Source organism: Triticum aestivum, chromosome 6A (assembly GCF_018294505.1).
Source record: "Triticum aestivum cultivar Chinese Spring chromosome 6A, IWGSC CS RefSeq v2.1, whole genome shotgun sequence".
Taxonomy (NCBI): domain Eukaryota; kingdom Viridiplantae; phylum Streptophyta; class Magnoliopsida; order Poales; family Poaceae; genus Triticum; species Triticum aestivum.
In genome coordinates, this window is record NC_057809.1 from 66884179 (window position 1) to 66895498 (window position 11320).

At 44.3% G+C, this 11320-nt stretch overlaps 1 pseudogene; it reads right to left on the reverse strand.

Annotated features, from left to right (window-relative positions):
- Window positions 1–3708: 3708 nt before the first annotated feature.
- Window positions 3709–6762, reverse strand: LOC123132073 (F-box/LRR-repeat protein 14-like; annotated as a pseudogene).
- Window positions 6763–11320: the final 4558 nt, after the last annotated feature.

An 11320-nucleotide genomic window follows, 5' to 3' on the forward strand; every position in this document is an offset into this window, starting at 1 on the left:
CATCATCGTTTTCTGGCTAAACAGGGTACTCTTCCTCAATTCTCTTGACACGGTGCTCATGTTCAGAACGGTGTTGTTGAGCACAAGCATCGCCATGTGCTTGAGATAGCTCGAGCTCTTATGATTTCATCTCACATTCCGCCTCATTTTTGGGATGAGGCTGTCTCCACGACTGCTTTTCTCATTAATCAACAACCCTCTTCCGTCCTTCAAAGTTGTACCCCTTTTGAGCATCTCTTTGACACATCTCCTGGTTATAGTCATCTGCGGAGTTTTGGTTGTGTCTGTTACATCCTTCTCCCATCACGAGAGCGCAATAAGTTGACTGCGCAGTCAACTGAGTGTATCTTTCTTGGGTACTACACCGAGCATAAGGGTTATCGCTGCTATGACCCTGTTGCTCGCCGGATGAGAATCTCTTGAGATGTCATGTTTGATGAGTCTTACCCTTACTACCCTCGCTCCACATCCATAATGCATGGTTCGTCCACTCATAAGTCGATCTCTTTTCTGACATTTCCTGAGTTTTCTTCCATTACTCCTTCATCATCCCCACCATCTTCATCTCCTTCGGTTTCTTCCTCGGAGGCTCCCATTCTTCCTTCACCACTGCCCCAGTCACCTACGGCTCCTTCATCGAGGGATCCACTTAGCTTTTTTGAGATTCCACCATTTCTGTTGCATTATAGTCGTCGTCCTCGTGACGATGCTCCTAGTGTGCCACCAACACAGTCACCTTCGGCTCCTTCACTGGGGTCTCTAGTCCTGTTCCTGTTTCTCCTCCTCGGTACGCCCTTCTTGATCAGCATGTTATGCAGCCAATTGAACAGGATGGCTTTGAGTATGCCGCTCTTCTAGAGCTCATGACCTACCGAGAGGCAGCCGTCCATCAGGAGTGGCAGCACACTATGGCAGAGGAACTTGCTGCCCTAGAGCGCATTGAGACTTGGGATCTTGTACCTTCACTGCCTGGTGTCACTCCTTTCACGTACAAGTGGGTTTACAAGGTTAAGACTCACTCTAACGGTTCCCTTGAGCGCTACAAGCCTCGGCTTGTTCCCGTGGTTTTCAGCAGGAGCACGGGCGTGACTATGATGAGACCTTTGCTCCGGTTGCTCACATGACCACGGTTCGGACCTTACTACCAGTTGTCTCTGTCCGCCGGTGGTCTATCTCTTAGTTGTATGTGCAGAATGCCTTTCTCAATGGTGAACTGCGTGAAGAGATCTACATGCAGCCGCCTCCAGGATACTTTGTTCCTTCTAGCATGGTCTACTGTCTGCGGCGTTCTCTTTATGGGCTTAAGCAAGCTCCTTGTGCCTGGTTTCAGCACTTCTCCTCCGTTGTCACAAATGCTGGTTTCAAAGCCAGCGACCACGACCCTACTCTCTTTGTTCACACCTCCCCTCGTGGTCGGACGCTTCTTCTTCTATATGTCTATGACATGATAATCACCGGGGATGACTCCCCGTTCATTGATTTTGTGAAGAAGCGTCTCAGTGACAAGTTCTTGATGTCAGATCTAGGTCCACTTCAATATCTCCTTAGTCTTGAGGTGTCTTCTATGCCTGAGGGCGCTCTTCTCTCCCAAGAGAAGTATACTCAGGAGCTTGTTGCTCGTGCCTGTCTTTCTGATCAGCGCACCGTGGACACTCCCATGGAGCTTGGAGTTCACCTTCGGCCCACTGATGGTGAGCCTCTTAGGGACCCCGGCCGATATCGTCACCTTGTTGGGAGCCTTGTCTACCTTGGCATCACACGTCATGGCATCTCTCATGTTGTCCACATTTTGAGCCAGTTTGTTTCTGCTCCTACTCAGCTTCACTACTCCCACCTGCTTCGGGTTTTGCGCTATCTTCGTGGAACCTCCTCTCGCTGCTTATTCTTTCCTTCTTCGAGTTCCTTAGAGCTTTAGGCATATTCTGACGCCATGTGGGCTAGTGATCATGATGATCGTCGATCCCTTTCAGCCTACTGTGTTTTTCTTAGTTCCTCTTTGATTGCCTGGAAGACTAAGAACAGACAACAGTTTCCCGTTCGAGTGTTGAGGTTGAGTTGAGGGCTATGGCAGCAGTGACAGCTGAAGTCACTTGGTTGCGGTGGCTTCTTGATGATTTTGGGGTCTCTACTACTGCACCGACTCCTCTTTCTTCAGACAGCATCGATGCGATCAGCATTCCTCGTGATCCTGTGAAGCATGAGCTCACGAAACACATTGGTGTGGATGCTTCTTACACGTGACCGCAGGTGCAAGACCAGATTGTGGCTCTCCAGTTCGTGCCCTCCGAGCTCCAACTTGCAAATTTCTTCACGAAGGCACAAACCCAAACTCAGCACAACTTTTTTCTTTCCAAACTCAGTGTTGTAGACCCACCCTAAGTTCGAGGGGGGTGTCAGGTGATATAGTGTTGTGTGGCTTCTCCCTTCTATAGGGGTTTATTTGCATATGTACCTTGTACTTAACTGGCCCGTTTGGCCCATAGCAATGCAACGTAACAGCGCCTATGTGGGTCTTGATCACTGAAGTGTCCGATTTGGCCATTCCCTCGGAGCCTGGTTGAGGGTTGCTTTAAGGGCATCCGGTCTGCCCATCCCTTTCTACATGTAACCAAACAACAATTTTGCATCTCGCGGACGTGGTTGCGGTGGATGCAGGCAAAACAAACATTCTTAAATTTCTCTTACATCTGGTCTTCTGGACGAGCTCCTCGGTCAGGCCAACACAGAAGTTAAACACTCTCAACTAATTACAAACAGAAACAAACTACTCCCGCCAACTTTGCTAAATCAGTGACAATTAATATGTATCGCAGGGAGTAGTAAATATTCCACGATCAGCAGGAGGTAATGTAAAAAAAGTATCTCCCTTTATTTTAAACTACGGAAAGGCACATGTTTCATTTTACCTTAAGCATAAAGTACAACACAAAGTATACAGCCAGCAAAGTTAGCATCTTGATGAGCTCCCGTAATTTGTAAAGGAGCAACGTTGCTCTTGTGATTTGTGAACAAGCTCCCTCTCTAAATTACCTTCGTTTCAGAATTTACGTCTGCATTGAATGCATAACTAGCAACGATCTGTCTTGTTATTACTAAAATAAAAGGATTCAGAAAATCAGAACCCTTTGAGCGGTTTACAATTTCAGGATCTTTGTACTAGACAGACGAACAAATGAATCTCAATATCTCATCCCTCAAATGGTGTCTTAATTTCTGCTATTTTCATACACTCTTCATAGGTAAAAAGGGATGCGACCCCCTCAAAAAGGTAAGAACAAAATGTTGTTGAGTGCTGGATGTCCAGAGATGTGATTACCTTTAATTAGCACACAGTTACTTAATATAAGACGTTTTTGACACTGTCAAGGACTCTAAAAACGTCTTATAAAAAGTTAGAAAGGGACTATGTTATATGCCTTCAGTAGTTGCTCAAGTTTCAGTTGTTCTTGAACATCAGGGCATTTTGGAATCTAAACATCCACATTTATGCTAGTAACTAGCACTATTCTTTTGAGAAGCAATGAAAGACATCCTCCAATAGAGTCGATATCAACAAAACAAGCATGCCGCCTTTATACATGTCCATCAAAAACTTGGACTATTATTACTACATTGATTCCATACCAAAATTGCGACCCGAACATAGAAGGCAGATGTATAATATATTGTCTTCAAAATCACTTCCGCAATAAAAGAGGGTTCATGATATTTGCTTAAATAATATAAATAACACCAAACGATCATATAGTGCCTCCACGCAAAAACAGGGAATCTTGGGGCCTACTTATGCCGGTTTCCAAACGGCTACAGAGGGTAGAAATTAAGCAACCAGAATTACGGTTGATAGTAATACACAAGTGGTGTCTACTATTAAAGTTTCATTCATCAGCTGCCTTCCATGATTCATCATTAGACTGCCATAAAGGAAAATAGTTGCAGCAAAGGTAAAAGGCGACAAAAGTTCAGACAAGTGAATCTGGGTCGGATGATGCACCGCACAGCCTTGTCCAATGGTGCACAGTCAAAAACTTAATGAAAATTTTGGAGACCACTTCATCAATACTCGTCAATCAAACCAATTTTCTTCATAAGGGCATCTGAACACTTACTGGAGTAGTGAACTGACTTGGTAACACCCTGTGCAGCTTGCAGAGAGACCCTACCACAATGGTCAATGACCAAAGACTCTAACTTATGTGCACGTCCCAGTTCAGCCACTCCAACATCAGTAACTTTATGACATGCCCGAAGTGTGAGATTACTCAAGCATGGGGTGTGTGCAATGAATCGCATCCCAGCATCAGTTACCCAATGACACAATATAAGCTCGAGTGTCTCCAGATGTGATGAGGATGAGAGGGCCTTCATCCCCTTGTCATCAAAGAAGTTGGCGGTGTTTAGCACGAGAACACGAATTGGGCAGGACTGAATGAGTGCCAGAAAACCCTCCTGTGTGAATCCTATTTCTGATGGCCAGTCACGGGAACATCCTGTAAATCGGAGGTCTACGATCTGAAGCATAGGACAGTTGAGGGCTAGAGCATAAAGGCTGTTATCAGTAAATGACGTCCTGGTTTCACAATAGCCGTCTTCACTACAATGGCGCTGCAGGTTGAGTCAAAGTGAGATGCTTTTAAGGTTGCTGCAGCTCCGGGATAATGCAATCATGTCATTGTCATTTAGTGCACGAACATACTCAAGCCAAAGGTTCTCCAATGCTTTACACTTCCCTAGGACAACACGAAGTCCTATTTCTGGCCAGGTTTTAATATGTGCCAACCTTAAATTCTTCAAACTCTCACAGCAGAAATCATATATATACATGCTGTGAGCATTGTACGATGGATCATAGTACTCACAAAAGGACAGACCCAGTGCATAGAAGCTCCCACACAAGGTGGGGTCTGGGGAGGGATTATAGGAACCTAGTCTTACCCCTGCAAAGTGCAATGCAGAGAGGCTGGTTCGAACCCAGGACCTCTTGGCACAAGTGGGGAGGACTTCACCACTGCGCCAGGCCTGCCCTCGATCATAATACTCACAACCTAAAGAAAAATCATATATTCCTCTTTTCCTCTCAAACTCAAACTTCTGGAGCTTCATCCATCCTGAACCAAACTTTAGGAAGTCCTGATGATTGATTCCTTTGCAATTCTTCACTACAAGCTCTTCCAACGATCCATCCCTGCCAAGGTATTCCAGCCACTCTACACTGTCGATTTTCTCGCAGTCAATAAGGTGGAGAGCAGATAGACTTGTGCAACCAACTGCAACTGAGAAAAGCCCAACCAAAGTTATTTGTGGTGTGGAGTTCAGCCTGAGAGACACCAATTTCTTGCAATGTGCTAAACAACCAAGCCCAGAGTCATCGATGTGTGAGCAGAAACTTAAGGTGAGGTCAATCAGCGAGGAACACTGAGATGAAAATACAAAAAGGCCTTTGTTGTCCAACTGATTTCCATGTCCAGGTATCCAACCAGAGTAATCGATTTCCAATTTCTGCAAATTTGTGAACCTGGCACACAGTGATGTTAATGCTTCTGTAGCAGTGCAAAGACCAGAACCAACGCAGATAGCACCCCTTTGACTCCCCTCTATCGTGTAGAGCCCCTTTGACACAAGGGAAAGAGAATTCAGATCACTTGTCCTGGTGATCTTCTTGACAATCTCTGTCACCACAGCCTCCGGTAGGTCGTCCATCGAGCAAATTCAGCTGTACCAATCAGGTAATATCAAGGTTCGGAAAACAACCAAAAAGCTGGACTAAAACTTATGGTACATATATCAGAATAAAGCATGTGAAAAGATTGAGATCACACTGGCAGCGCTAATTGCTAAGAATATACTGACGAACTTTGGGCATTTACTGTATCTATCCAATACTTGTGTGTTCCTTATAAGAATGGAGATTAATTGAAGTATCTAACACCTTATCTATCCCTACATTGCTAGCAAGAAACAGTGAAGCTACGAGCCACATCATTAAACTAAACTACCGCCGTAAGTAGCAGAGCCTGAATAACAAACGAACGAAGAGAATGCAAAGAAAGAAACTAGAATTGAGTAATTGATGCAAGCAACAACTCCTCAAGACAAGACTCATGTGCTCAGTCTGAACCTATTTATTTGGTGACAGCTAATAAATAATCAGTTGTGGAGCTAATCGATGCAATTACCAAAGAGAAGCGACAACAATCTATCACCTCTGTCCAGCCTCTCATTTTCTTTTGCCATTGCTGAGTCAGTTACCAAAACAGACATGCGACAACAAGAAAAGCAGGGGAGATTAATCCATATAGTCTGAACCGGGTGCAGGGGCAGAGTAGCTTGGTTAGCTGTGCAAGGGAGTTAGCTTGAAGCTTTCTCTGCCACTGGAAGTAAGCACGCGGTAGAGTGTACGAAACGGCGGCGCTAGATGTAGGAGGAGCGGCCGGAGCAGTTATGGTGGCGAGACCTACCAGATCCGGGGCTGGATGATACCATGGGCTCGGGCCAGCAGCGCCCCAGCTCACGATTCGGGGTTCATCGACGGTGGCGCTTTTGCCAGTTTCAGAGCGCCCTATGATTATACTACTAGATTTACCGAAACAAAAACCATGTACTGCATGTAGAATCGAGGAACCACTACCAGCGAACAAATTAAGGCTGGAGAAGTAAGAAAAGGAGGAACCTTGGGCACGAACGAACGGGGCCGCGATAGAGAAGAGGGGAGCTCCGCCGCCGGACCTTGGAGAAATGAGTCTCCTTTTTGAGAAATTCGCCGGGGGGGGGGGGGACTGGACTGCTAAACCCTGGTCTCTTTTTTTTTTCCAGCGGAGGAAGAATATGGGTCACCGAAAATGGGCGTGCCGGCCTGGAACGTCGTGCTGGCACTAGCAAGTTTGGGCCACCACTAGTTTTTGTTTCTCAAAAGATTTTTTATATAAATCTTTAAAAGATACTCCACTATTTATCTCGAAATTTCATATAGCCGTTTTAATAAGTAATTAAATATTCAGGTGGTGTACAAAAGATGTCATGTGTTTCAAAAAATGTCCATGCATTTTTAAAATTTTATTGTTTTACGGGGTACATGCTATTGTATGCCGGAAAAATGTTCGTATGTTGCAAAAGAATTCACGTGTATTAAAATTAAATGTTCGCACTTTTTTATGTGTTTTCTTAGTTCTCGTATGTAAAAAGATGAATGTTCATATGTTGTTAGAAAAAGTTCACATGTGAAAATAAAAGTTCATGTGCCTTGATAAAATTTCCGCATATTTAAAAAATATTCTTATATATGAAATAAACCTTCGAAGTGTCCCACCACTAGGGTTGGCATTGTGTCACCGACCCTCCTCTGGCTCCGGGCTAGAGGTAATTTCGATGTTTATCTTTATCTTTATCTAATAATAAAGGGCTATTGCTTCTTACCACCGCAATTTCGTCTGTTTTCGTCCGTCCATCATCCGTCGTCTGTTTCCATTATTTTCTATATCCAAGGTGGTACTAATGTATGTATATATCCTGTCTGTAAGTCAGACGTTCCTCGACTTGCAATAGCGACTGGGCCGGCCCAGGAGTAAACGCCGAACGCAAAGGGCGTTTAAGGCCTTGTACAATGGGAGGTGCTTAGCGTCTACCCTGTACAAATAAACATCGATGCTTAAGAAAAGCCTGGTTTATTTTTTTAAACACCTCCTCTAAGCACATACCATTGTACAAGGCCTAATGGGTGCGTGCGTGGCGAGGACGCTGGCAGCCGCACTATGCTCCGGCGTTGTACGGTTTGCTTCGCAAGACCATGGGTATTTTGACCGGTTAACGCAAAATATCCTTCGTGTAGCACTTCACGTGGTGCCTTTTTTTTCCTTACCGAGCCACGTAGTCACGAACGAGAAAATTGCACAGGCTCAGGGCACAACTAGAGTAGATCTTTGAGAATAGCTCTCCTCCGGTTCACTATAGCAAGAAAAAAAATTAGACGTGTGGACGTGTAATCTGATCATTTGCCACACATCCAAAATTCAATTTACGCATGTTCTAATTTTATGTGGTTGTGCCTTTAAAAAAATGCCATGCAGTTTTTAAAAATTGTTCATGAATTTTAGAATGTTTATGTAGTTTTAAGAATATTGTTCATATATCAAAAAATGCTCACACCAATTGAAAATTATTCAACTTTTTCTCAAAAAAATTGTTCATGTAATTCTAAGAAGTGTTCAATGTTACAAATATTTTGTGATTAAAAAAATTCATGCTCTTTAGAAAAGTCCATGTGATCTAAAAAGTATTTATGCATTTGAGAAAGAAAGTCGATGCATTTTGAAAAACAAATATACAATTTAAAAATGAATGGGCGTATGAAAGACGGACAGACGGTATATGTATTAGGTGCAAGTCGTAGCTCGGGAAGGGCCGCTCGACAAGATTAGTTTAGAACTGTTAGACATTCACTCGCGACAATGTTGTTCAATGGCAAGTGTGTGTGGGTTTAGAGTTTAGGTAGTGGCCGAGACCATCACCTTGAGATTGGCCACGTTCAGAAACATTACGATCAGGTGGACAACGCGACCATGGTTGGCAGGAAAGAGAATAAGCAACAACACGAATGTGGCCAATGTTGAAATATATAAGGTGAACCTATGGAGGGATCTTAAGTTGTGCTTATATTATACTAAAAGCATGCATTTTTTTTCCGTTGCAACGCACGGATATGTTTGCTAGTCTTACAAAAATGTTCATGTTTCGGAAAAAGAAATGACATGCAACTCATAAAATAGTCATGTACTCCCTCTGTAAAGAAATATAAGAGCGTTTAGATCACTTTTACCTAGGAAAAATAAAAACTAAAAAGTTAAACCTAAACAAGCAGATTTAGAGAATCATCACATTTAAATCAACAAATTTTCGACAAATGTTGACATGGTGTGCTGACTGGACGAGTTGGCCTAGTCAACATGTGTTGACTGGACCGAAACCGGGGCAAGGCAAGGCGGAGGGTAATTGTTCTGATTTTGAGAGTTGGAGGGTGCAATTATACCTGGGCATAAGTCGGGTGGGGCTTCGGCCCAGGCCTAATAAAGCCTGTAGCTAATAACCTAGGTCCGGGCCCGGCCCGGACGGCCGTCGGGCCTAGATTTTAGGGCTAGGCCCAACCCATCAGTGGAAACGCCCGTCAAGCCTCGGGTCGGGCCTCTTCCCTAAAACGCAAATATGTCAAGCCCGGCCTGGCCTAGCCTTCGGGCTCAAAACTTAGGCCCAGGCCAGGCCCCCAGGCAAGACCGGTCTAGGTTGGGTCAGGCTTTTTCGGGCCGGCTGGACCGGGTTTCCCATGGCCAAGTATAGGTGCAACTTAGACGGTGTCTTGGATGAGGGGTGTATATTAGAGCCACCCAGACTTGAGGGTTTATAAAAACACTTCTTTCTTTTCTAGGATATATCGAACAATACACGAAGCACTGCCTCTTCTTTATCTGGCTGCAATATCCCATTGTAGGAAGGACATGGATGTAGCCTGAGGGGGTGAATAGTCGATTTAATATAATTACGGTAAGGCTTGGATAAATGCAGAAAAACACTAGCATTTAATTTGTAAAGCACAAAACCTAAATAAGCTAGGCTCACCTATGTTACACCAATAACTTATGTTATAAGATAAATAACCATGTGATAGAGAGATATGTAACTTCAAGCTTGACGGCTATCACAAAGTAAATGCACAAGTAAAGAGCTCGGTTCTAGAGATAACCTAGGCACATAGAGATGTCGATGTAATTGCCAAAGTTCCTTCCACAATGAAAGCGGTTACTAAGTGCTCCCCCAACACAAAAAATGCTCACCTTGAGATGTGGTTGCACAATGCACACCAAACACCATAAAAGGCTTCACCTCAAGATGCGGGACACACCACTCACCGACGCCACAAAAGGCTCACCCTATTCTCCTTGATCTTTTTCCACAAAGGATGAACTCAATCAACTATGAGGTCTTCTTGAAGGCTTTGACCAAACCTTTGCAAATTGTCGGGTCGATCTCCATAATTTAATTGAAGGCTCCTGAAGCTTGCCCGAAGGTTCACACCAAGTTAGAGCTCTACGACAACACCAACTGTCTAGGGCGCCCAAGTATCCAAGAGGAACCTCTAGGGCACCCAAGAGTAATAAGCTTCTCAATTTTTTACTTCCATGAATCCCATGGAAAACTCAAACCGATGGAACTAATGCAATGGCAAGAACACACAAAGTGTTTTTTTACTATAAGCGACAGCGATAGAGGCTTCCACTAACTTTTGTATTACTCACAAGGAACCAATTACATCAATGTTACAAGTGGGTTTTTTGTGGCCCCCGGCCATGGCCTCAAGAATCTAAACAACAAGTGTCACATGCCTTGTATGTAAGTAGCTAAGAAAGGACGAAGTTCCTCTCTACAATTGTGTACCAGGAGGCCCAAAAGATTTTTGAGCCTAGCCAACCATGAACCAAAAGAGTGAGGGATCCCTCTGAAGTATTCATTGTTTCTCTCCTTCCACAAGCTCCACGCAGCCATTATAAAAATTTCCATAAACAATTAAAGGTTGCTGCCAATTCTCTCTGCCACCGTGTAACAAAGAGATTATGTTGCCCAACGCGCGGCCATTGCATGCCAACTTTATCCCAACATCGTTGGCTAAATGGGCAGGCAAAGAATAGGTGTTCGACGGTTTCCTCAGGAGGGTTTTGGCACAACATGCAAGTGTAATTATTGCCCGCAATGACGTAGTGTCCACGTCTCATCATGTTTCTCATGTTTAGGCGGTCCACCAGTAGTAGACACCCAAACATTTTGAATTTTATCGGGCTTTTGGCCTTCCAAAGCCAAATGAAGGTGTCGTCAGCAACCATCTCTCTGAAGCAGTGGTCATAGAATTTCTTGGAGGAGAATTTCCCACCAAGGATGCACTCCCAAGTGTCATTGCAGTCCCCCTCCAGAAGCACATGCATCGAGCCTTGTTGGATCTCCCTAACCTCCTCTCTAGCTTGAGTCGACAGAGGCAGGCAGAAAAGCATGCCCGGATCCGTAGCTATAAGAACATTAACAACATATTCATCCTCATTTAAGCAGAAAGAGAAAGCCCTAGGGAAGAGCTCCATGTGGGGGGCATATCGATCGCTATCAAACCATACGTCTTTCCAGAATAGGGAGGAAGAACCGTTCCGTAGAATGACTCTGGTGATCCCACGAAACACATTGCTGAGTTGCATTACATCACGCCACCAGAAGGAGCCAACTGGGCATGTTGCATGCGGAATTTTGTTCGTGTAGTAAGCATCTGAAAGTGCGTTGAGTTGACTAGAGA